Genomic DNA, 27,134 nt, shown 5'->3' with positions numbered 1-27,134 from the left:
TATCTGTGCCTCCAGCCATAATCTGATTAATGCCACAGCAGTAGAATGACACCAGACCAGTGCTGCCAGTCAGTATTCCTAATCAACGCCGCACCATTCAATGTCACTAATCACCCTAGTCCGCTAACAGTGTCCATAATCACCACAGTGGACTCAATGTGTCCTCAATCACCGCCACCCAGTCACAGTGTCCCTAATCACCACCATTCACCCACAGTGTCTCTAATCACTGCCACCCACTCACAATGTCCCTAATCACAGCAACTCACTCACAGTGTCCCTAATCACCGCTGTACCAGTCAGTTTTCCTAATCATGGCCACCCACGCTCAGTGTTCCTAATCACACTCACACCGGTCATGTTGTCCTTGATCACAGCCCCACCAGTTACTGTGTCCCTGATCATGCCACACTAATTACTGTGTCTTGATCACCGCTACACCTGTCATATTGTCCCTAATCAGTGCCATACTGGTCATATTTACCCTAATCACTGCCACACTAGTTACAGTGTACCTGATCACCCCCACAACAGTTACAGTGTCCCTGATCACTGCCACATTAGTTACAGTGTCCACGATGATCACCACACCAGTCCTACTGTTCCTAATCACCACCACACCAGTCATACTGTCTCTGATCAAGACCAAACCAGTTACAGTGTCACTGATCACTGCCACAACAGTTACAGTGTTCCTGACCATCCTCACACCAGGGCACTGTTGCCTCTGCCTGCTGCCTGTACTAACCCTGGCCTGTTTATTGACCATAGTTCTGCCTGCTGCCTGGACTGATCATTTTTCTGTTGGCTGACCATGTGCCTGTGGCCTGAACTGACCCATTTGTACATCCAGCTGACTACATTCTTGCAGGGCACCAGGTAGTCATGTGACAGTAGGCTAGGTTTGTTTGGCCTGTAGGAACTGAGACTGCCATAGATGATGCTACACTACACTATATTACCTGAGCACTGTTTTAAAACAATTGGATTCATGTGATACACAAGGTACAGTATGCTGCACAAACTGATGGCACTATATAAAGCCTGTATAATAATGCATAATTTATGCCCCTAAAATACCCAAAGGTGCTTCCTTGGATTTTGGGTCCCTCTATATGGCTAGACTGTGAAAAAATCTCACACATGTGATATCACCATACTCAGGAATAGTAGTAGAATGTGTTTTGGGGTCTAATTCTTAGTATGCCTATGATGTGTGTTAGAAATATTTTATTAATTGACAGCTTTGTATAAAAAAAATACATTTTCATTTTCCTTCCTGCATTTTCCAAAAACTTGGGGGTTGTTCCAGGACCTCCAAAAATGTGATAATCATGAAATTAGATGCATAATTTATGTCTTATTTATGCTCCTTGAAAGCCCCTTGGATTTTGGGTCCATCTATACATCTAAGATGTGAAAAAGTTTCACATATGTGGTATCCTGATACTCGGGAGGCATAGCAGAATGTATTGTGGGGTGTAATTCTAAGTATGCCTATGCTGTGTGTAAGACATAACTTGTTAAATTGACAACTTTCTACAAAAACACACATTTTATTGAATTTCTTCATTTTCCAAAAATATGTGGCAAAAAATGACTTTGACAAGATTGCATGTGTCTATCAGTGGTTGGGGTTTCATTCTCTGATGAGGCTGCACTGATGGGCACTGATAGGCTGAACTGATGGGCACTAATGAGGCTGCACTGATGGGCACTGATGAGCACTGATGAGGCGGCACTGATGAGGAGGCACTGATGAGGCGGCACTGATGAGGAGGCACTGATGAGGAGGCACTGATGAGGAGGCACTGATGAGGAGGCACTGATAAGCTGCTCTGATGGGCACTGATGGGGCTGCACTGATAATCAGGGCACTGATGATCAGTGCTGTGATTATCAGTGTAAATAATGTACTGAGAGCCTTGTCAGTTATCGGTTCTCCTTTCCCCACCCAGACATAGAGTGTGAGGAAAGGACTGCAGATAACCGGCAATTCTGTTTACATGTGATCAGCTGTGATTGGTCACAGCTGATCACATGGTAAAGAATCACAGTGATTGGCCCTTTATCATGATCTGTGATCATCTGGCTCTAAAGGACACCCCAGGGGGCATGCAGGGGTTGGGGTTTTGGGAGGACATCCATGGACGCCCTCCCAGAACTAGAAAGCCATACTGTAGCTGTCTTTTGGCTACAGTGTGGCACTAAAGTGGTTTGCAACAAATATGTTAAATGTACCAATTTGTTTATTAAATTGCAAATGCTAGTTCCCTGGCTGTAATGTTGAATCTATGGTTTCATTACTTTTTCCAAGTCACTAACCTGGAACATGAGCATAGATCAGGACTTTTATCTACATGCTTGTTCTAGGTCAGTGACTTGGAAAGCATTAACTTTGCTGGATAGGCATGACAGTCAGGTAAGGTAAGACTATGTATTTCTCCCAGTACAAGTTTCCTTTAACTTTTTATTTTATCCAGAAAAATATCCAGAAGTTATTTAAACTTAATTTTCTATTTTATATAATGATAATTTTAAGTTTATGATAAGTTCCCAGACCTATTCATTGCTTAGGGGTGGAATCATACCTTGTATTTTTTCAATATAAAGTCTGGAATAAATTGTAATATATGAAATCCCTGGTAACAACAGAAAATCATGTTTATCTAGAATAGAGATTTCATAACCTCCGTGTTGTCCTCATGTTTTAGAATACAACAATGCAACTGAAAACATAGATCAATCCACCCAATGCTTCTTTAGGCTGTGTTTACATGCAAGTGGATCCCAGTGGGATAATGCAGAGAGCTAACACAGGAAAACTGCAGCAAACATAGAACTGTAATACAAATCATTTGAGCCCATCTATATTTCTGCGCTATAGTGCGATATGTTCTGGAAAACATGATCTGCTTACATTTTACTTTGTCAATGTGCATTTTGGGCCCTGTAGAAATTGTAATGCTATAGTACGTATACATAGTTTGCCAATGTAACAAAGTTCATCAAGTGAGCAGCAGAATTTATTTTTTAGTTTCTCAAGTAGGAATGAGCAAAATGCTTGTAGGGAGACATGACAGGCTGATCCATTTTAACACATGCTACAAGGCACATGAAAGCATATAAAACTGAGTGCCTTTTTAAAACATGTGAGTCTAGTCTAGGTGTGGTTGCTGATCAGAAATAATACTTATCTGATAGCAGACACTTTGCTAACCTTATATATTAATTTTATAAGACCATATAGACTAGAAATGTACTAATTGTGGTAGCTATCATTACTTATTGAACCTATTGAAGTCAAAATGTGGCTGGATATGGTGGATGACAGCACACTGGTCTATACACATATTAAAAAATAAAACTCTTTATAATTTTTTTGTGGCATAACTACAGAAAACTAAAATCAAATGGCAAGGTTGCAGGGCTACAGAACTGTTAAGTTGTGGTGTGTGCTGTTCATTAATAAAATTGTCAATTTTTTGTACCGTCATCAGACTGCAGCCCCTTTCTTCATTGTGGTATTCATTTTAATGTACTCAGGCACATGAAAGCTGAAATCTGATTCGTTGCTGCATTTTTTTTGTAGTCCTCAAATTCCCTCTTTTGAATTTTCATAAATTTTATTTAATAAAAATTTGCCACATTTATTCAAGCAGACACTACCAAAAAATAAATATGTAGTTGGCCCTAGTTTTAAAAGAACATTTTAGGTCATCATAACCCATCCCTGTTGTGACAGCTTTTCAGTTTAATTAAATATCAGTTTTTGTAAAATAATACAAATATTTTTTCTCTGAATTTATGTAATGGTGTGAATGGATAAGTTCTATACACATCTCAATTCCTATGTAGATATCCAAATATATTTATCTTGCTCTTTGGTATTTTAATTATGATATTTATATATCTGTTTGGACAAACTACTGTACATAGCACACTTAGCATTATGTCAGAGATTGTTAAATTAAAATCATTGCTAAACAATGGCTTTGAGATCATCAAGTATGGAACATGCCAGATAGAAAGTTCAAAAAATTGAACAATCTGTGTAATTTTACCTTAAAATTTGCAAGTGTTTAGTGACATTCCCACAGTTTGACACATTTTCTATTATCTGAGCAATGTATACACTTGCATCAAATTTAGTAGCATGCATATTAATTGTGGCCAAGGCACAAAATAAGCAACAAATATACCAACCCCTACAAATGCATAAACATTACATAAAGCATACCATAAATTACAAAACACCTTTGTAAGATGTAGTACCACATATTCGCATAGCATTTTTAAAAATTTAAAATGATAAAAATGGAAAACATGATAGATTCCCTTTACTAGCATTGGACTGTTATTCCATAATGCTAATTATTCCACTAATAATATTATGAGTGTATAACTTGACTATAACTGAATTCATATTCCAAGGTAAATGTAAAGCTACAATATGAGTAAAATAGCTAGTTTTCTTCTAAATTGGCTAATGTTATTTAGAGGTCGAATTGCAAGAAACAAATCTACTTAATGTTTTGTACAAACCACAAACCAAACATTCAATTTTGAATGACTTATGTTCCCTCTAAATAAAGATGTATTTCCTTTCTGATTTTACAGCTTGCACAGCACATTCTGGATGAGTACAAATTAGAAAAATAATGTATAGAAATATTTAGGCTTTACTTTGTCTAATACCTGATTGCTTGGCCTTCATGGACTACAGACAATTCAAACCTTCCACTGAAGCCATCAATAGAATACAAAATCCTTGTATTTTCAGACTCATTTCTGCTCTTGTAGAAATAGTGTTCTCATAGGGTGCATTGTATTTGTTGTTCCCTTTGTGTTTTGTTGATTTCACTGGCAATTAATGAAAATGTACTGTAAAATGTGGGAGCTGTGGGAAGGTGGACACTCTGGGTGGATTTACTTAAACTGAAGAGTGCAAAATTTGGTGCAGCTCGGCATAGAAGCCAATCAGCTTCCAGTTTTTTTTTTCTCAAAGCTTAACTGAACAAGTTTAAGTTAGAAGCTGATTGGTTACCATCAACAGCTGTACCAGATTTTGCATTCTCCAGTGTTAGTAAATAAACCCCTCTATGTTACTGTACAGATTGACAACAGGTAGATAGGGGTATTTTAGTTAAACTGAAGCCCCATCTTCTAAATAAAACATTGCTGAGGTAATAATAAATATAACAATAAACTTGTAAAAATATATATTTTTTGTAAAATAAATGTAACAATAGACTTGTAAAAATCCCCTACTTACCCCTTCCTCTCCAAATTGTTGTGTATGATTTATTTGTGGAAAGTAATATCTGTGTTTATATGCTCTGTACTGCAAAGACACAATAAAAAGATGAAGATGAGAAACATTATTTTATAATATCTTTTAGAGTTTTTTTTCTTTGGCTATGCTTGAAGTACAGTGTTTCCTTATTTAAGCACAGCTGATTGTTATGTCCCCTGATAATTGTCAATGCAGGTCAATTGATAGTAATAGAAGTGAGGATCATTGTTCAGTATGGAAATAGGCCAAATCAGGGACCAATAATCTTACTACTCTGTTTCTTCAAAGTTCCCTAAATTCATTGGCTTGATTGGCTGAATTGGTATTGGTTTTACTATTTAGGAGGGAAAAAATCCAAAGACAAAGCTCTGTACTTTCTCAAGATACTGTATAGGGATAAATATTAGCAAGCAATGCTTCAGATACTCTTATTATAAACCTACACATTTCTTTATTAAACATATTACCATGTGAGATATTAAAAAACAAACAAAATGCATATGAGAAGGTTCTACCTTTTCCTTGTAATTCTAAACTCCAAAGGTGGTCAGGTTTCCACTGCCAAGGCACTACTTTGAATCTAGGCTGAAGTGAATGATTGGTGGTCAAGCAGAGCTGGTGACTGGCTGCCTTTGCCTAAATGTCAGTCCTCCAAAATACTTCCGTAGAGACCACGTAACCAATGCAGATGCTTTGGTCAGGTTATCAGTACAGGACTGAATCACAATTCCAACAACTAGGGGTACATTTTTTCTGATCTGATTTTTAGCTTTTCTAAATCTCACTCATAGTGGTCATTTTTTCAATAAAAAAATTTCAATTTGCAGCATATTTAAGCATTAAAATTAAAAACAAACACTTGTAGGACATATAAACGCTAGCCATTGAATGCAGAGATTTGGAAAATGTCTATGACTATTTTCTATGTGTTTTCAAGCCTTTCCTTTCTTATGCTCAGCAATGGGACATTAGTTGAGATTTTGGAGATGGAAAGATTCTGGCTGGAGGTGGGGGATTAATAAAGCACAATTAGCATAAATACAGGCCAATTTCTTGGTGCTTTTTATTATCAGGGAAAGGTCTTCTTGAACATGGCAACTTTGAAGTGTTTATTCAAATTCTGACCTCTTACATGACCCCTGGTGGATGCTGTAATGTAATTTCTTTTCGCTATAGATAGGCTCTCAAGCATGTCATAACTAAGATGTAAACACATAAAGTCATGTTGAGAACAAGGAATTAAAAGCTGGTCATACAGGCACTGCATTTTATCCGATGAAATTTACTCCATTGGTGACCCTGTCATCAACACCCAGATTGACAAAACTTGAAGGAGTCGGGTGCAAATTTGTTGGCCAGGTAGTGTCTGCTTTCAATCATATGCAGGCACTGTTGAGGTATTCTGACAGCTGGAGGTGCCGGACATCAGAAAACAACGTCCCGGAGTGGGAAATTTGTCCATCTACATTGTTTGTCATGGATGCAGGAAACAGATTTCTAAAGAAAGAAAGAAATCTATATACAAAAAAGGGGAAAAAAAACCAACGGGATTGCAGTGAATTACACAAGTACGCATTCTATTATTTTAACAAAGCCATGAACATTATGATTAGAGATGAGCCGAACACCCCCTGGTTCAGTTCACACCACAACATACCGAACAGGCAAAAAATTTGTCAGAACACACGAACACCGTAAAAGTCTATGGGACACTAACATGAAAAATCAAAAGTGCTCATATTAAAAGCTTATATGCAAGTTATTGTCGTAAAAAGTGCTTGGGGATCCGGGTCCAGCCCCAAAGGACATGTATCAATGCAAAAAAATTTTTTTTTAAACAGCCGTTTTTTCAGGAGCAGTGATTTTTTTTAATGCTTAAAGTGAAACAATAAAAATGAAATATTCCTTTAAATATCGTGCCTGGTATGCCTGTAAAGTGGCGCATTTTTCCCGTGTTTAGAACAATACCACAGCAAAATGACATTTCTAAAGGAAAAATTGTTATTTAAAAATGATCACTGCTGTAATGAATTGTCGGGTCTCGGCAATATAGATTAAACTCATTGAAAAAAAGAGCATTGGGTCCCCCCAGTCCATTACCAGGCCCTTTGGGTCTGGTATGAATATTAAGGGGAAACCCGAGCCAAAATTTAAAAAACAAATTGCGTGGGGGTCCCCCTAAAATCCATACCAGGTCCTTTGGGTCTGATATGGAAATTAAGGGGAACCCTGGACCAAATTTAAAAAAAAAGACGTGGAGGTCCCTCCAAAATGGCGTGGAGGTCCCCCCAAAATCCATACCAGACGAACCCTCTTGTTTTTATTTCCCTTTTTTGTATAAGATTGCATACAACTGACTAAAGCTGGCTATATGTATATAGCTTTCTTTCTTTCTTTCTTTAAAAGTTTAACTTTTTCCTCCATCCATGCCAAATAATGTAGATGGACAAATATTCTACTTTGTCCTAAAACTTGTAGGCAAGTTTTAGACACAGTACGGGGAATTCAATAAAGGTGCTGCACCACTTTTTTGACATGAATTGCTCGTTATGTGTTGTGCCTAATTAAAAAAACATCTGCAACTGTTTTGGTTAGCTAATTTGCCCCACATCTACACTGTGATGCAATGCCTGCACCAATTTCTAAATAAAATACCAACAGTTTGTATCTTTTGAAATTGGAGCTAATTAAGACCAACTTTCTTTTGACGTACAAAAACTAATTTTGCTGAGGTGTCTCGCATGCATTTTAATATAGGTACAGCATTCACTAAATTCAAGTACAAAATCTAGACAGGTACATGAATTTGGTGCACACTGTGCCACTTTTATAATGCATATGATACACTTTTGTAAAATCTGACTGTGCCAGTCTTTATGATTTCCAGGGAGTATGTTTTAGTAAACAGGAAACATGCTTAGGTTTCAATAGGCTGGCAATAGGTGCACAGCATTCAGCAGACTGGTGTAACAGGTCCTTAGGCCTATGACTAAGCCCCAGTGGGCAGGGCAAAATGCATCAGCATGTGTGGTTTGGTAAAGATATGTAGGCTGAGGCGCCGCTCCTTATCGTTTATTCTGGCGATACTTTCCTCTTTAAATTTACAAGCCCTCTGAATTGGTATCAGGATAAGCTTGCACACTAGGCTCTGGGACACAAGGATATGCGGTCACCTCTACTTTGAGTGGTGCCAAAAGCAATATAACAGCTATCCACTGGATAGGGTTTAGTAGGCAGCTTCATTTTCACTTGGCAAGCAGTAAATGCCTGGGGATTGGTAAGCAACAATAACTCTAGCTCTAGCAAGCAATAACTCTAAATCTAGGCAGGTGAAAAGATTTAGTAAGTAGACAATAAGTTCATAAGGTACAATAGGCATTAAGCAGGTAACTAGTACTTTAGGTTCAGTAGGTAGACAACTGATGCATAGGGTTTACTAAGAAGAGTACATAGGTACACAGGCACTACACACCGTAAATGCATACTGTAGGTTTTAAGTTCACAAGCAAAAGTTTCAGCAAGAAGGAAATTTGGAGAGCAGCACACAGGCTCCCGAAGTTTTGTAGGCAAGCAATTGGACCTACTGTATATATTTCCTGTATGTGCAGAAGTGTTATTTTCCTTCACATTACCACTTCTACTTTTTGGTCTCACATGGGTTTTAGATAAAAAAACAACATATTGGTTGGTTAAATTTTTGAGCTTTTCACGTAAAAACAATATTCCACTCAAACTTAGTAGCATTTTTAACACTAGAGTAAAGTCAATGTAGCAGACATTTTTGTTTACAAAGGCTAGAAGCTATGTTGCCTTCAGAAACTTCAAACATTGAATATTTTTCTGAGCACTTGTCACAGTTATATATCCTCCTACTGGATAATGTGTCTTGCTGAGTTACATTAGCAGTTACATTAGGAAAACACTCTCCCTCTAAGTAATATCCCAATAGAATCTTAGCATCACCTTGGGTATATAATTCATTCTGCTCCACTGCTTATTGTACTACTCTACCAACTTCACGGCAACTATGTGAATTAACAATTGACAATGCAACATCGCTGGAAATCAACTAAATAAAAGATTAGAGCTGTAATTCAGGAGATGGAAAAGATTCAAATCTTTCATTATGGTCAATGTTCCCAACAACATAATGCCCTTGTCTTATAGCTTTCATGAACGTTAAAAAAAAAAAAAAACAACAAAAAACTGAGCAGGTCTAATGGCCACCTCCTGGTTGAAAAAATTTTTCTTTTTCTGTGCAGTCAGTTCTTTTTTGTTTTTGAAAATATTCCCCATGCAAAGTATCTGCCTTGCACTGCAAATTGTGCAACCTCATTTTATGTCTTGGGTTCTACCTCTTTGTGATCTTTGCTGCAGTCTCATACTGCACCCTTTCTGTACTTGGAAACATGGTTTGAAAAGGATGGAGAAAGAAGAGGAGGAAAAAAGTGGAGGAGTGTATTTTATCCTAATGAAGCATCCTTATCCCTATTGCTTTAACCAGTCTATCAACATATGCAGTGTCATGCTACAAACAAAATGCAGCTCCAAGAACTGATATCAAGTAACAAATGAGTACTACACTTTAAGAATAAATGTCTTATAAACATAAAATAAGTTAAAAGAAAACCCAAAACAGTAAAACCCACAAATACTTCCCCCAAAATAAAAAAAATTGCTGCAAAAAAAAAGTTTAACCTAAAATAAGAGCCCTCTTAACATACCGGTATGTTAATATCCCGAAAATAAATTAATGGAAATCTACCACCTTAAACAAAAGCCTTTTTTTAAAAGGAAGCTTTGCCGCAAAAAAAGTTGCTATGGACATTGGACTATATTAAAAATAACAACTGATGTCAATGCAACCACAACATATAATTAAGGAGATACAAAAAACAATAATAGGAACAACAAAAAAGCAGCAAAGCAGACCAAAAAGATAGCAATCAGCATCAGAGTACAATTTCCTAACTGACCATGACCTCTCCCTATGCAGTTTTTCAGCTTTCCCTATCCTTTCTTTAACTTATTAAAATTCATTGACATTATGGCTACTTTGTGTCCCCCTTTTTACTTTCAAAAGCCCTCCAATTGGCCTTTCTACACCTGCTAGACCATAGTTCGAATGCTATGCAGTACATTATAGCTTGAAAAAAATTATCCCAGATGAATCTACATAAAAATTCACCGAGACTGCACAGCTCAAACCCACAAGATTCACCTTAAACTCATGGTAGCGGTGAACTGCAGTCTTTCTTAGTGAATACCAAAAACAACTAAATAAATAAGTTTGGTATAAACAAGCATATTCAAATATGAACCTTTTTGTTATAAAACAAGTGTATTCCATTAAGGCAAAGCTTTGTTATAGAACAAGTATATTACATTAGGATCCAGCTTTGGTATAAAACATGGGTATTCTTTTATTGCACATCTTAGGCATGAAGCAAGTGTATTCTATTAAGACACAACTTCGGTATAAAATAGATTTATTCTTTTAAGGCACATCTTTGGTACAAAAGTATTGTGTCTGGATATTGTATGGCTGCTATAGGACAGTGCAATTTTCTCTAACACAAAAAGAATTTCTTACATTTTTTCTCAAATTTTGTTCAATTCTCAATGCAAGCAGCAAAATGCTAAAAGTGCCTTTGCATCATTTTAACTGGACATAAGCATGGGAAATCTGTAAGACCAATTGAGCATTTTGTAACAGTGTGACACAAATTTTTGTCTAATGTTTACACCATCAAAAAGCTCAAAGTATAATATCATAGGAGGAATAATTTTAAAACCCCTGCTATAAAAACACACAGTAGTATGTAACAACCAAAAAATTGGCGCATTTATATATAACATGTACAAAAAGCCGAAATAAGAAAACACTTGTTTTGCGTGTATTTGTATTTTTTTTTTCATATTGACAGTAATAGTTGGCCTAAGAAATATGCAGCAATTACACACAGTGTGTAGAGCTTGGGCCTACATACAATATTTTTACATATGCATTGCGCCTAAAGATATGAGGGTTTTAAAAATAGCTTTTATAACTATTGTGTTTTTGAACAACAGGCATTTAACAACAACATTTCAAATGGACTGGTTGCTGCAATTAAGGATAAGCAAATTTACCTAGGTTAACAAATAAAAAAAAATAAGTTTTACAATACTTCACAGTGGAGAGGGGGTCCTTTTAATGTGACTTCAGGGGTGACATAGTAAAAACACTCATCCTTCAAATTACATGCTTGAAAGATGTCTTTAAGCTATATTTGGTGTGACTGAACAGTAGCATTTTTATGAAAAGCATCAGTGACACCATATTCAGGAATTGCATATTTTAGATGTGTATTCAGTTCTTTTTTATTAACTTTTACATTTAGCATGGCTTTAAACACAGAAGCAGCAGCCTAATTTAATGAATGTAAACCTAAAAAAGGCTTTTTAGGTAGCTTCATATAGATTGGATGGTGTCAAATCAGTTCAATAGTAAAGTTTGTAAGCCTCCTAGGAATGGGCGGTAAATTTGCATAGCCTATCACTTGCAAGTGTGGAGGACTGTTAGGAGATTCCTGACCTGTCAGTCACAATGTGAGAAAGTGGAGACAGAGCCACACCCTAAAAAATCACACCATGATACTTTATTTCAAGTAACTGGTTTCCAAAAACACAGTCCCCACCTTAGGCCATGCCCCTTTAACACATTTCACCCTGATTGGGCTTAGTCGTCTCTATGACTAAGCCCAATCAGGGTAAAATGCGTTGGAGGGGAGTGGCCTAAAGAGGGGACTGTGTCTTTGGAAACCGGCTACCTAAAATAAAGTACCATGGTGTGATTTTACAACCTGTGGCTCTGTTTCCACTTTTTTTTGCAAGATATGCTGAACAGTATAAGTAGAGAGAGCCAGCACCTGTTGCATGAGGAGGACATGAGGACTAATTGAACAGAGCTTTGAGCGGTGCACTTTCTTTGTGGGAGTCACAATGTCAGGTCATGGAAGGTGGGACAGATCAGGAGTCTCCTGTTCATGTTAGTCAAACAACACTGTTACACTGGGAAGTTCAGGGCAGGAGTCTGAGACTCAAAGATCCATCCACGAACAAGAGAAGGGATATGATTACATCACTATAAGTAAAGAGAAAAGGATTGTAGCTACTCCCAACCAACCCAAGTGAATAAATGATAAGGAGCGCCTCAGCCTACATTTATCAAACAAACCACACACCCTCATGCATTTTGCCCTGCCCACCTGTGGGTGGGGCAAAACGCATCAGGGTGCATGGTTTGGTGGAGATATGTAGGCTTAGGCCAATTCTTATTGTTTATTCACTTAGGCTTGTGGGGAGTAGCAACAATCTTTTTCTCTTTACATTTACTAGCCCTCCAGATTGGTATCAGGACAAGCCTGTACCCCATTCTCTGAGACACAGGGATATGCTTCCATTTCTACTTTAAGTGGTGCCAAAAGCCATACATCACTATAAGGTTATATTACACCCATGCTATTTGTGACCAAAATGTGAATATGCTCAACAAATAAGTTTCAACAATTGAAAAACAGAAAAAAAATGTAAAACGAAAAATTACTGCGGTCATACAGACTACATCACAAACAACCGAAGGATTTCCCAGCTCACTGAATAACAACCAAATTGGCCATGTCTAATGCCGCGTACACACGGTCGGACTTTTCGTCTACAAAAGTCCAACGGACGCTGACGGACTAAAGCTGGCTGGTAATCCGATCGTGTGTGGGCTTCTCCGGACTTTCAATGGACTTTTTTAGCCTAAAATCCGACGGACTTTAGATTTGAAGCATGCTTCAAATCTTTACGTCGTAAGTACGACGGACCCCGAAGTCCGCTCGTCTGTATGCTAGTCCGACGGACAAAAACCCATGCTAGGGCAGCTATTGGCTACCGGCTATGAACTTCCTTATTTTAGTCCGGTGTACGTCATCACGTACGAATCCGTCGGACTTTTGTGTGGTCGTGTGTAGGCAAGTCCGTTCGTTAGAAAGTCTGCTGCAAGTCCGCTGAAAGTCCGCCGGAAGTCTGTCGGACAGGCTGTCGGACTTTTGTAGACGAAAAGTCCGACCGTGTGTACGCGGCATAACAGTTTATGTTAAAAACAGTGGGATTTTGTTTTGCACAAATTTACAAATATATGCATAAGCCACAGTGCCCACAGCAAAGGACGTCTGTGTATACTGTGGCCCCAACTTTAAATTTCCAGAGCCTCCATAGTAGGAGCACATATAAGAATGGATAGATTAAGGGTAGGTATACCTGGGAGTAAAAATGTGGGTTCAGTCAGCGTAAAGCTAAAAAAAAAATCCTAACTTAAGCAGCTGGACACTCAAGGTCAATACATAGCAATCCTTGGATGAGTACATAAAAGAAAAATAGTGCAGCGCTAAAAACAAAAAATCATAAAACTAAAAATACATTTAAAATAATATCTGGCAAAAGAGAGCCATATATATAGTCCCAGTTAATATAGTATGAGAGCAAAGGATGATGTAAGCAGATGACATCAAAAGGTAGATGCATTCTCCTCAGTAGTGATCAGCGTGCTCGGAAAACATTGCAATTTACGTGCGTCCTTATTAGTGCCTCCACCACCGTATATACAGGCCGCTCACCTCAAACTGTAGACCTCTTAACTAACAGATAGGTCAATCAGGTTTTTCCCACACGGATAATCAAGGGTGAAAAAATGTCTCTAAGGGATCCAGTAATTGAAATCCAGCCCCTTCACAGCAGCAGCAGAGTGACACTCTCATAGACAGTGAATAAGAACATGGTGACCATGTAAAATCAATAAGAAGTACATAGTGCTCTCTGGTTGACTAATGACAGCTTTTATTTAGTTAAAAAGTTACTCACAAATGAAGCACTGTTATCCCAGTGCTAGGATGCAGAGATGGCTGCAAAGACGTCACGGAGTCCTCTCGCATGTGAATCATCCCTGTGGGCGGGACTTCCACAGCGATTACGGAGGCTCATGCTTCAACTTCCTTTCATACAAGCCACCTTGCATAATTAGCATCCGGAGTCCGCCCCCATTGCTTGCATTGCCATAACAACAAAGATGCCTAATAGGCATGTTTAACATCCGGATCCCGCCTCATCAATGCATACATTGCCATAGCAACAGAGATGCCCAAAGAGCTAGACACATTGTCACAGGATTAGCACGCTAATCCTGCTCTGCAAAGAGGGCACCAGAGCCAGACAGCCTACTGCAAGGTGAACACAGCGTCCCTCCCAGACCAGGCACAGCAATAAAACAGAGGCTCAGATATAATCAGATCATACCCATGATCAGTTAAAAGTTTAACTATCTAGCTAAATTAAAATTAAACGTCATGGCAGCCACCTTTCACAAGCATACAATATATAATTATGAAATACAAATAAATATTTCAATTAAAAACATTAAACAGAAACTCTATTAAACATAATAATGAAATATTGTACAAATCCAGTAATTAACCTCCATTAGATATTATCTACATTTAACGATCTGAAATGAAGCAATTCAGGTTGAATTCGACATTCAGCCCAGTAGGCACCCCTACCCTAGTTTCATACACCCAAAAAGACTCACGGCGGCTCCATTGCCGCATATAATTGCCTCCCCTCCAGTGATTGGTCACTTTCTCAACCCCCCAAAATTTTAACTTTGTGGGGTTGCGAATTGCCTCGTAGCCTGCTAGCTTGCAGGGCAACGGCTACATGCGTGCAAACCTGTTAGAAAGTTGAATATCCTATTTCAAAATGAACCGGGGGGTCTATAACCCCTGGGGCTAATTTGTCTCTTAGGGAAGGGGCTCCTATATATAAATTGCGAACGCTCAGGTAGTACTGGGCCTAAAACTCTATCTTGCTTTAGAATGGGCCAGTATTTTTGAACAATTCTTTCAAATTTCCTATGTTGGACTTTGAAATCTAAAATCATTCTCGTGTTCACAGATGAACTCTGATTGGCCTTAGGGACATTGGACATCAATGCCTTCCTATCTAGATTCCGAACTGTTTCAATCTCTCTGTTTAAAGCAAGCTTGTAATACCCCTTGTGCAAAAACCGGGTAGATAAAACTTGGGACTGAGAAACATAATCCCCCTCATATGAACAATTTTGCCTTTAGCGTATAAATTGTCCCCTGGGGATATTGCAAAGCCACCTGCTATGGTGACAACTACCCAATGGGATAAAGGCATTGCAGTCTGTAGGTTTAAAATGATTGATTATCTTGACCCGATCTCCACCTTTAGATATATCCAAATGCAGGAAGACCATTTGGTCAATGTTGACATTCCAAGTCAAAACTATATTTTTAGTATTAGCATTGAGTTTCTGCATAAATTTATCTAAGCCTGACTGGTCTCCCTCCCATATCATGATGAGATCATCAATATACCTCTCAGGGGGTCAGTACTTATAAATAGCTTCTTCCTCCCAGTGCACCATGAAGAGATTGGCTACATTGGGTGCAAACTGTGCCCTCATCGCTACACCCCTTGTTTGAAGATAAAATTGCCTGCCATACCAGAAATAATTCTTCGATAAGTAGAACCTCAAGCTGTCAAGTAAAATGTTCTTATGTCTTCTGGATAAATCTGATGAGCTGAAGGCCCATTGTACTTAGGATAAGGCATCCTCATGGCCAATAATGGTGTATAGAGAGCTTACACCAGCTGTAATCAGAAAACTGGAGGAGGAGACCGTTAGAGATGCGAGAATTTGAATAATGTGCTTTGTGTCTTTTAAAAACACTTCGGTTTTTGTAACCATAGGCTGAAGAAAGGTGTCAATGTATTGACCCAGCCTCGAAGAGACTGAGTCAATACCATTCACAATAGGCCTCTCAGGTGGGTCGACACTATCTTTGTGAATTTTTGGCAAAAAATAAATGATAGGTGTTCGACAAAACAAAGGGTTCAAATATATTGCTTCCTTCTTATTCAGAACTCCTACATGTTTCCCTCTCTCGATCAGAAAATGTAGTTCTTCCTTGAACTGTAACATGGGGTCCTTGGTCAACACTCTATATGTATTGACATAACTAAGCAAGTTTTCCATTTCATTTTTGTAATATATCTTACTTAGCACAACCAGACCCCCTCCTTTGTCTGCTGGACATATCACCAGATCTTTCCTATCAGTTAATGATTCTATACCATCCTTAATATATGAAGGATTATTAACCTTTCATATTTTGAGTAGTTCTAAATCTTTAACAATCATTTTTCTAAAGACATCCAAATGCTTGTTGTCTGCATTGGGAGAGTTAAAGACAAACTTATTGTGAAGATTAGAATGGTAACTAGGAGGAACTCTTTCTGGTATAGGTACTGTCCTAGTGGCTGGATTGGAGAGAAAATATTTCTTAATGTTCAAACTCCTAATGTATTTTTGCAAACTAATGTATGTTTGAAACTTATTCAAATTACGGGTGGGGGCATACTTCAGACCTCTATCTAACACCCGGATTTCCTCTTTATTTAAGGGTGTACCACTGAGATTATAAATCACAGTCCCTATTGGGGTTTTATTCTTTTGTATTGTCCTACCTCCTGTCCTTCCTCTCTTGTTTTTCTTTTCCTTAATTGTCTGTTGTCATGGATAGTTTGTTGCGGAGCTGCATCCTGCCACCCTGGATAAATTAAGGGTAGGTATACCTGGAGGGAGCCCACCCCTCCTTAAAGAAGAAGTACAGACAAACCTCATTTGGCTTTACTTCTCCTGTGGATCACGGGAGTGCAGTTGATTCTGCACTCCTGTAAACCGTTTTCAGCAGACAGCAGGCTGAAATCTGCTGTCTGCTGACATCACAGAGCTGGTCCAGGCTCGGGCAAGTTTGCAACAATGAAGTCGGGATCCGCCCATATGCCTGGACCAACACCCAGCTCAGCCTCTCAGCTGCATCCACCTAGGTAAGTATGATTATTTAATTAAAAAAAAACATGCTTCTCTTTTAAAGGCACAGGGATGCATGTGACGCCCAGCAAGAGCACAATGGCAGCAAAGGTATCCCATGAATCCCTGTACCCAATTTGGATGCAATACATTTTCTGCCTTTTCAGCTTTAATTGCCTCCGAGATGATAAACTTGAATTTCTAATGCCTTGTTTGTGGTTTCATAAGTTAGCCTATTCTACCTGGTCATGTTTACGTACTGTTTCGGTTCCGGCTAATTTTTATCACACCATGCCTAATGGCTATAGCTCTGATATTTTTTTTTAATTGGGTATAAGGGGATACAGCAGAGGGTTGCTGTGCAAATAGGGTGAGGTTTTAAAGGATATAGTGAAATTCTGCAAAAAAAGGGAGCTTCTCAAGGGACTGGCAGCAACAACTGCCTGATGCACTCTAATCACCCCTAGCATACTAGTCTTGACAGTAGCACTGCTGAAACCAGTACAAATCAAATATACTATAAAACAGAGTGCCAAAGGTACCTTTTCTCAAATTTTTTTATCAACAAAAGTGGAGTTATGCTTTAAAGGTTGCTTCCCCACTCCCACTATGTGACTGGACAGTGAAAAGAGAAGCAGCATACTGATGAGCTCACTTATCTGTCAGTCAGCCTTCTCTTCCTAACAGCACTGGTTCCTCATTGGTTCCTTTGCTTCTCTCTCCCCAGTACTGAGCTCTGCTATACAAAAGGAAGAGCAAAAGGTTGTTCCCAAATCATATTCATGTACCTACGCTTACAAAAAAAAAAAAAAATGTACGGAGGTATTAATGAATTTACAGCTGCATTAATGTGTGCCCTTTTTGTCCCTCTGGAGTTCAACTTTAAAAGGACATTATAAAATAAAGATTGTGACATGTAAACTTTTTTTTCCAACAAAATACATAGTCTGCATAGTCTGTTGATGTACATTGAAATAATGAGCAAAATATAAGGTATACTTATTTTGCCATTTTAACTTTTTGTTCTGTACATTTACAAGAATAAAATAGAATTTGTGTTTAAAAAAAGCATCACTCTTTAGAAACTGTGAATTAATAAGGGACAATTGGGATTGCACAAATATATTTACAGTCAACATGTGACTGACCTTTGGGAACCTTCCTGTTCTCAAAGTATAAATAGGCCACAAAACACTTTTATTATTACTTGGATTTTGCTACATAAACTTGGTATGTTCATCTACTTTAGAAGCAGAGAAGGGAACAGAACATTTCCTCAGTATACAGGAATACAGGGACCTGAAGTACTTAGCATTGTGCATGTTCTATCATCTGTGGAACATACAACAGAATTTGTGAAAAATAAAAAGCTTTTTGAGGTCATAGTGAAACCAGAGACTTGAACCCTGAAGTAAATTTTGGCCTTGAACCAATGATTGTTCATCGCTCTTCTGCTGCTTTTGCATTACAGTTAATAAAGAAGAGCTTAGCTTTCATTAAAAGTATATATAACCACTACATACACACATGCTTCTAATGTTATTAAAATAACCTGTTAAACCTATTAAACCTATTAAAATAATCTGTAGACACTACGAAATTTTTAACACCTACCAAAAGACTTAAAGGCTAAGTTCACTTTTGTGAAAAAATAATAAATGCACATATTTTTGCAGGAAAACAAATGTGAATTACATTTTTTTCCACCGGAGCCTGCAGAGCAGAGGTGGCTGGTCCACAAGGGGCACAGGTGTGCCACCCTCCCAGCTCATACAATTCTGCCTCCTTAGCCTGCACAATCAAACATCATGTATGTGGTCGTGCACTGTGTGGGGTGCCAGACCAACAGGTCTCTACCAGATTCGTCACCCCCTCACAAACATGTAACCAGAGCCCAAGGCCCCAATTGGTCTGTTTCATGTTGTCCTCGGGGAACAGAGCACTGCGGCTTGAACCCTCCCACCCTGCAATACAAGCGAATCAACACCCGACTTCTGGATTCCCACTCCGGCTAATCAGGACAGGAGGCCAAAGACCCAGAACCTGGAAAGAAGACCGGGTCAACACAGAAGCCATGGTGCCGGGCACCAGGGGAGCTGTGATCGCTGGATGTCTCTGCCCGTAGGGTGAATGCAGGCCTGGAGGGGCCTGCCCACGCACCCCCAAAATCCTCCAGCACCAGGCGCCACTGCTGCAGTTAAGTTGTGTAGGGGGTTTTTCACTGTCAGGGTGATAAGGATGTGGAATTCTCTTGTACAATTGGTGGTGTCAGGGGGGAGTATTAATATTTTTAAAAGACTCTTGGACGTGCATCTTAAGTGAACACAACATACAGGGATATGGAAAATCATTATCAACACTGACACACATACACCTACACAGGTTGAACTGGATGGACTATTGTCTTTATTTAACCTTACTTACTAAGTAACTATGTAATGTGAACAGCCTATTTAGCTTTAGTGAATCAACCCCATAATTTTGCAAGTAATAATGCATGCACTATCTTTGCCTTGCAATTTTAAAGTTTTTGTGTGAAATAAAAAAATGTTTCCTTCCTACCATGCTTTCCAATCATGTGACTAAGAAAAGGAGACATTTTCTATTTAACACTCTGAAAGTAAAATAAAAAGATTGGAATACAGGTATTAGTTTCAACAGAACGGTGTGAGGTAATTCTCTACGTTTCAAATCTTTGCACTGTATAACTGACCTGGAGTTAATCTTTAATTTGCTTAAGCATTTGGCAAGTACATAGTCAAGGTAGGCAATTTTATTCTTATGATAAGCTCACTGCTGATCAAAATGTAGTTGCACAATAATGAAATCAATTTGTATGTTCAATGAGTAATCAAATGACCTCTTCTATTGTACCAGCTTGGTGAATATGTTTTTCTTCAGGTTTAAACAACTGGTTCTTTCACATTTTGGCCTTAAAGTAAATCTGTCATTTTCCCCACAGGGCAAAGCAACAAGATTAATATTTCAGGCAGAAGATGTGGGCTATGTCCTGAATGAACTAAAGTGACAGATTTTTTTTTTAAATCCAGCTCCAGCCAAACCATTTTTTCAATTTTGGATGGTGGGAGTGTTTAAACATCTGCAAGGTTTTTTTCCCTACAAGGAAACCTAGCCCCCAAAAAACAAAATATCCTAACCGTGACTATAATCCCTAATTATACATATGCTTAGAGTATAAACAAAAAATGTGCAATATTCTACATTAGATGTTAATAGTATCCTTATCACTGGAATTATCCCATAACAAAGCACAAAATAAGTTCGTAAAGGATAAGTTCACCTTTGGCAACATGTTACATGTTCCACCAAATTTTGGGGTAGCACATGTAACATGTTCCCAGTGCTGCAGCCTCTTCCTGCTGCCCCCCTGCCCCCCCCCAGCAGCAGTATGGGGAGAAGTTCCCCTTACTAGCGTATAGATGCCACTGATGAGGAGGCACTGACAGGCAGTACTGATGGGCAATGATTGGCAGCACTGATGGGCACAGATTATCAGCACTGGTGGGCACTGTTGGGACTGTACTGATAATCAGGACACTGATAATCAGTATCCTGTTTTTCAATGTACATGTCCCTTTTACAAAAGCCATTTATCAGCTCTCATCTCATCTCCTTATGCTGTCAGCATGAGGAAAGGAGTGCCAATAACCGACTTCTGTTTATATCCATTATCAGCTGTGATTGGACATAGCTGATCACGTGGTAAAGAGCCGCTGATTGGCTCTTTACCTCAATCTGATCAGCAGTGTCCTCAGGATATCATATGACAGCATCCCAGTACTTTATTCGTCTATATCGCGGTCGGCAAATGGTTAGGAACATTAAGACAGACAAAATAAATAAAAAATTTTTTTTATTTTAAGTATCAAACAATAAAAGTTCTTCACAAGCCTAATAAAACATCAAGCTGATTTACTGTGGACAGTTCATATTTTCATATCTTGTTCATAAATGTTTTGAGACTCCACAAAGAACCAATTGAATACTGGAATAAAGCGCATCATAAATCTCTATCTCTCTCTAGTTTGCTTGTTGCATTCCACTTTGGCTTTTGTGGGATAACCTTGCATATTACCATTCTGCTTCTTCTGACACATTGTTATTTAGAATTTCCTATATGTTTATATTTTTTTGTATTTGATTCCTCTTTTTTTTTTCACTGGCTCTCACTTCCTAGGGGCACCTCCAGCATTGGCATATATGATGAATCTTAGTAGTCACTCATTTTTTGCAATTGACAATATAGGGGACACTATGTTATTGGTGAAGTCTTGGTGGGAGTTTTTCTTAGATTCTAAGTATTGTATGCACACACTTACTTTTTGACATATGTACTTTATTGTATATTGTTTTGTAGGTTTTTGTTATGCCTATCTTTGGTGTGATCATTAGGCTGTAATTACCACTAATTTCCATTGATGTGTGGTTGGCTGCTGTCCCCTCTCTTGGCTGTCCTGTTGGGGTGCTGAGAGCCCTACCCACAAATCCCAGGGCCCTTTGGTGGTTACTATCTGGAAGTGCTATAAAAAAATTGAAATTATTTTTCAAGTTGATCTATAAGTATTGGATCCAGTTCCTAGGGGTTGGAGTAAATACTCACCCTGTTAAGGATAGATTTGCTATAATTATTTGTAATAGTTTTATATTTTGTTTTCTAGTTTTTAGACACCATGTCAGTAGCATCTGCTCCTGATAAAGTGAATGAATATTCACAAAACACTTAGAGATTTATGATGTGCTTAATTCCTGTATTCCATTGGTACTTTGTGGAGTCTCAAAACAAACATTTATGAACAAGATATGAAAATATGAATTTTCCACAGTGAATCAGCTTGTTGCTTTAATAGGCTTGTGAAGAACTTCAATTGTTTGATATTCATAATAAAAAAAATGTTTTATTTATTTTATCTGTCTTGATGTACTGTACCTCTAAAAAAATCCTATGGGCATTTGCAGTGTTTTTGTTGATTGGTCAGTAACACACTGCCTGCATTAGAGTGCTGCACTCTGGATGAAGGAGCAACAAAAACACCCTTGGACTTCTGTATAGTTAATCTGGGGGAGGGTAGTGTTAGATACAGTAGCAGGTTTAGATACACTAACAAAGTCAAGCCAAACTCCAGCTAACACTTCATAAACAGTTACAGCAACAGTGTTTTTCCTTTTGAGATAAATATTTTACATAAATAAATTAAAGTGGTTGTAAAGGTAGAAGTTGTTTTGTCTTAAAGCATTCTATGTATTAAGATAAAAAGTCTTCTGTGTGCAGCAGTCCCCCTCAGCCCCCCAATAATTAGCTGAGTCCATCTCTAACCAGCGATGTCCACGAGTGAATCAGCCATCCGGAACGCTCCCTCCTGATTGGCTGACACACAGCAGTGGTGCCATCGGCTCCCTCTGCTGTCAATCAAACTCAGTTACTCAGTTTAAGGCATACATGGAGTTGCAGCTCAGCTCGGGTGTCCCAAAGCAAGCTGCTTGCTGTGAGGGCACTCAACAGGAGGAGGGGGGGCAGGAGCTCCAGCCAGGGCCCAGAGAAGAGGAGGATCTGAGCTGCCCTGTACAAAACCATTACACAGAGCAGGTAAGCATAAAAGGTTTGTTATTTTAATAGAAAAAACATGAGACTTTACAATCACTTTAAAGCTGGCCATTGCAGACACCACTCTCAGTGTTAAATGGGTTGTCTCAACCATTTAAAGTGATTGTAAAGGCTCCTTTTTTTTTCAGTAACAAACATGTTTTACTTACTTCCTCTGTGCAGTTGGTTTTGCACAGAGCAGCCCGGATCCTCCTCTTCTCATGTCCCTCTTTGCTGCTTCTAGCCTCTCCCTCCTTTGAGTGTCTCTCAGCCAGCAGCTTGCTACAGGGGGCACCCAAGCCGAGTCAGAGCTCCGTGTATCCATTCAAATACGGAGCCCCGACCTGGCACTCTCTCCCCTGATTGGCTGACTGAATTTGAGTGACAGCCTCGGGAGCCAATGGTACCGCTGCTCTGCCTCAGCCAATTAGGAGGAGTGTACTGGATGGCTAAGGGGATCGTGTACATCGCTGGAGAGAGAAGGGGCTCAGGTAGGTAATTGGGGGTTGCTGGGGGGCCTGCTACACACCGAAGGTTTTTATTTTAATGCATAGAATGCATCTGCAGCACAGCTTGTTCTGTTAAAAGTCAACAGATGTACTGGACAGATGACCCGTTGAAAATAAAGGAAGGAGTGCTAAAAAAGAAAAATAATGCAGCCATCACATCCATCAATTGATAAGTTGCAATATAATAAACGTTGGTTTTTGGGTTTAATAACACTTTAATACTCCAAAGGATAATTACACAACAATATAATGTACATATTCAGAGTACTACTATACACATTATTATAGTAGGACATAAGAAAAACACTGTAATTTGATAAACAGAGGAGCTCTAAGATGACAAAGATAAGAGACACTGATGAAAAACCTATATAGAGGATACCTTCTCCATACCCCCTGCCACTCTGACAGACTTAGGGCTCCATACCCTGTGTAAGCTTCATGTTGGATGAGGTTACAGCGTTCGTTTCTGTTAATTGGACAGAGAATACATGCGGAGAGACTGACCAGTTCCTGAAGACATCGATGGAACAATGAAAAAAAAAAGGAAAAATAAACTGTGTTCCTTTTTAACCCCTTTGTAATTCTCAGTTAGCCCTGATCAGCCTTAATTAATGGCCTCCTCCACTTCTCTCCTAAGGCTGGGTTCACACTGGTACGATACGACTGTCATCCTACTTTGCTCTGCAACATCGGTCCCACTTCGGTCTTACTTCCATGTGACTTGAATGAACAAGATAAGATTTTGCTCCGACTTTGAGATAGTCTGACTTGTCTTTTGACCAATGAAAACAATCCCAGTGTGACATAATTTCCTTTTTTCTGCTGCTGTAATCACCATGTCGGAAGTCACAAGTCGGATGGTTAGGACAAGGATCCTACTTTGATCCGACTTCAATGTTATTCAGAGCACTGATGTAGGACAAAAGTCAGACCAAAGTAGTACAGGAACCTTTTTAAAAGTCGGACCGACTTGTGTCGGACCAGTTAAGATGGCTCTCATAGGGAACCATTGATTTACACGTGTCATGCAAAATGTGCTCCCAAAGTCAGAGTGTATGTCGTACCAGCCTTATTATTTTGCTGCTGACTTTTTTCCTATTTTTTACCATCAAGATATAAACTCTTTAGTCATTTGTTCCTTCCTTTCCCTAGTGATGCATTTTGCAAAAAAAAAAAAAAAAAAAAAAAAGCAAAATTGAAAACCAAAAAATGTTATGCTTTGTAATAGATATAAAAGTTTAGTGCTGTTATACACACGAGGAAATAGAAAACAATGTGCATTTTTTTATCAACAGGAATACTTGATGTTTAAAACGAATACTGATTGAACTAGAAAAAAGGCATTGTTGTCTGTTTTTCTACATCTTTTGTCTATTAATAGCATAAATTATATTTTTGCTGCAATATTGGCAACAGGAAATCTTGTTTGTACTGGAAAATATATATGTATGTATTCTTCTGTTATCTTAAAGGAGTTGTAAAGACAGAAGGTTTTTATGTTCAATGTGTGTATTGAAAATTTTTCAATAATAACAGAAAGTGAAAATCAATGTTGTATAAGTGAGCAATACACTGCAGATGGAGTGAGCGTACACATGCATCTTCTTAGTACCGCATAGAGATACATGGATAGGCTAACGTAACATCAATGCATATTTAGATTGGAAACACTGTACCTTTACCAGTGACCTGTCTATTTTAATGTGAAATGTAGCATCGGTTACTACAGTTGTATGGTCTAGAATTGCTTTACTCTGTCCTCCAGATGCCCCATAGGTCAGTGTCAGCAAGGCTATTGCATACACTCTTGCAAGATGTTTCATTGTGATATTTCTAGTATACGGTAAATCACACTTGTTAAGATTCTATTACTGTGATGGTTCACAATAGTGTTAAACTGTTGGAAGAATAAACAACTTAAACATTAAGAGTAACACGGAAATTGGATGTGACGTTGGAACTAGAAGTGGCTATAAGATTGCATAGTTGTAAAGTTTAAAACTTATATTAAAACCTTATATTTCAGTTGGATGTGGTTTTTAAATAAGAATGCTTATCTGGCTTTGTTGGATTTATACCAGTCTATCCAAGGTCCCCAGTTTGAGTATTTTGATTGGTAATTACCCTGAGAGGTAGCGAACATTACTTCGTATGTGATATGCAAGTTAGTGGTTTTAATTACTTCCACAAGAGTTGGAACTTCTATGCGTTTCCAGCGTTTCCTTAGTCTAGCACTTAGGAAAATGTGAAAAACTATGTTCCTTAGAGGTGGTGGAACTGTTTCTATTCCTAGAGACAATATGGCCAGCCCTGGATTTTTGGGAAGCTGGGATCCAGTGATTTGTTCTACAAAGGCAGAAGGTTTTTTACCTTAATGTATTCTATGCATTAAGATAAAAAGTCTTCCGTGTGTAGCAGCCTCCCCAGCACCCCCATAACACTTACCTGAGCCCCATCTCTATCCAGCTATGTCCATGAGTCCCTCGGACTCTCCCTCCTGATTGGCTGAAACACAGCAGCGGCGCCATTGACTCCCGCAGCTGTCAATCAAAGTCAGTTAGCCAATAAGGAGAGAGAGGGGGTGGGCCCGAATGGCAGTTCCGTGTCTTAATGGACAGACAGAGCTGCAGCTTGGGTGCCCCAATAGCAAGCTGCTGACTGTGGGGGCACTCAACAGGAGGGAGGGACCAGGAGCAGTGAAGAGGGACCCGAGAAGAGGAGGATCCAGGCTGCTCTGTGCAAAACCACTGCACAGAGCAGATAAGTATAACATGTTTGTTAGTTATAGACATGTGCGGCTCATTTCGTTCCAAAATGAAATTCGGAAAGATTTTTGTTTTTCGGAAAATCGGATGTATCCGAATTACAATAGTACCAAATTTAAACGAATCCAAAATAACGGGAAAATAATTTGGATGAAATTTGAATTCAAATAGTTTTTGAACAGCTTTCGAATTCAAATGTGAAAAGTTTTCAAATTCAAATAGTTTTCAAATTTGAATAGTTTTCGAATTCGAATAGTTTTCTAATACAAATAGTTTTCGAATTCGATTAGTTTTCGAATTTCCAAAGAGTTTAAAATAGAATAGAAAATAAAGGAATAGACTAGAAAAAAATAGAAAAGAAAAGAATAGAACAGAAAATAAGAGAATAAAATATAATAAAGTAAAACAGAACAAAATAAAATAGAAAATAAAAAAACAGAATCGACTAGAATATGATAGAAACATATAGAATAGAATAGAATAGAATAACATATTCAAAAAGAATATAAGCATCTTCTGAAATTCAAATTTCAAAAAGAATACATTTGAATACATAAGAAAATAGAATAGAAAAAAAGCATATAATAGAAAGATTATAATAGAATAGAAAATTAAATAAAAAAAAAACAAAATAATAGAATAGAAAGAATCCCAAGATTCAAATAAAATCAATTCGAATTTTAATAGAATAGAAAATAATAGATTAGTATAGAATAGAAAATAACAGAATAGTATAGAAAAAACAGAATAGAATAGAAAGAATATAACCATCTTCCGAAATTCGAATAGAATAAATGTGAATAGAATAGAATAGAAAATAAAATAAAATAATAGACTAGAAAATAGAATAGAATAGAACAATAGATAAAGAATAGAATTAAAAAAAAACATTAGAATAGAATAGAATAGAATAGAAAGAATATAACCATTTTCCAAAATTCAGATTTAATTTGAATTTGAATAGAATACAAAAGATTAGAAAAGGAAGAGGGTTATATTCATTCTATTCTATTGTTTTTTTTTTTTATATACT

At 38.1% G+C, this 27,134-nt stretch overlaps 1 protein-coding gene across 2 annotated transcripts in view; it reads right to left on the bottom strand.

Moving 5' to 3' along the window:
- Positions 1 to 27,134, bottom strand: part of GRIN2D (glutamate ionotropic receptor NMDA type subunit 2D) — a 1,662,686-nt gene that overhangs the window by 1,393,126 nt on the left and 242,426 nt on the right. For both annotated transcript variants that reach the window (XM_073602755.1, XM_073602756.1), the window contains exon 2: positions 5,276 to 5,344. The gene's annotated coding sequence lies outside the window, so the exon portion shown is untranslated. The remainder of the gene's footprint in view (positions 1 to 5,275; positions 5,345 to 27,134) is intronic.

The sequence above is a fragment of the Aquarana catesbeiana genome, linkage group LG10 (assembly GCF_042186555.1).
Source record: "Aquarana catesbeiana isolate 2022-GZ linkage group LG10, ASM4218655v1, whole genome shotgun sequence".
Lineage (NCBI taxonomy): Eukaryota > Metazoa > Chordata > Amphibia > Anura > Ranidae > Aquarana > Aquarana catesbeiana.
This window is presented reverse-complemented; position numbering and strand designations above follow the sequence as displayed.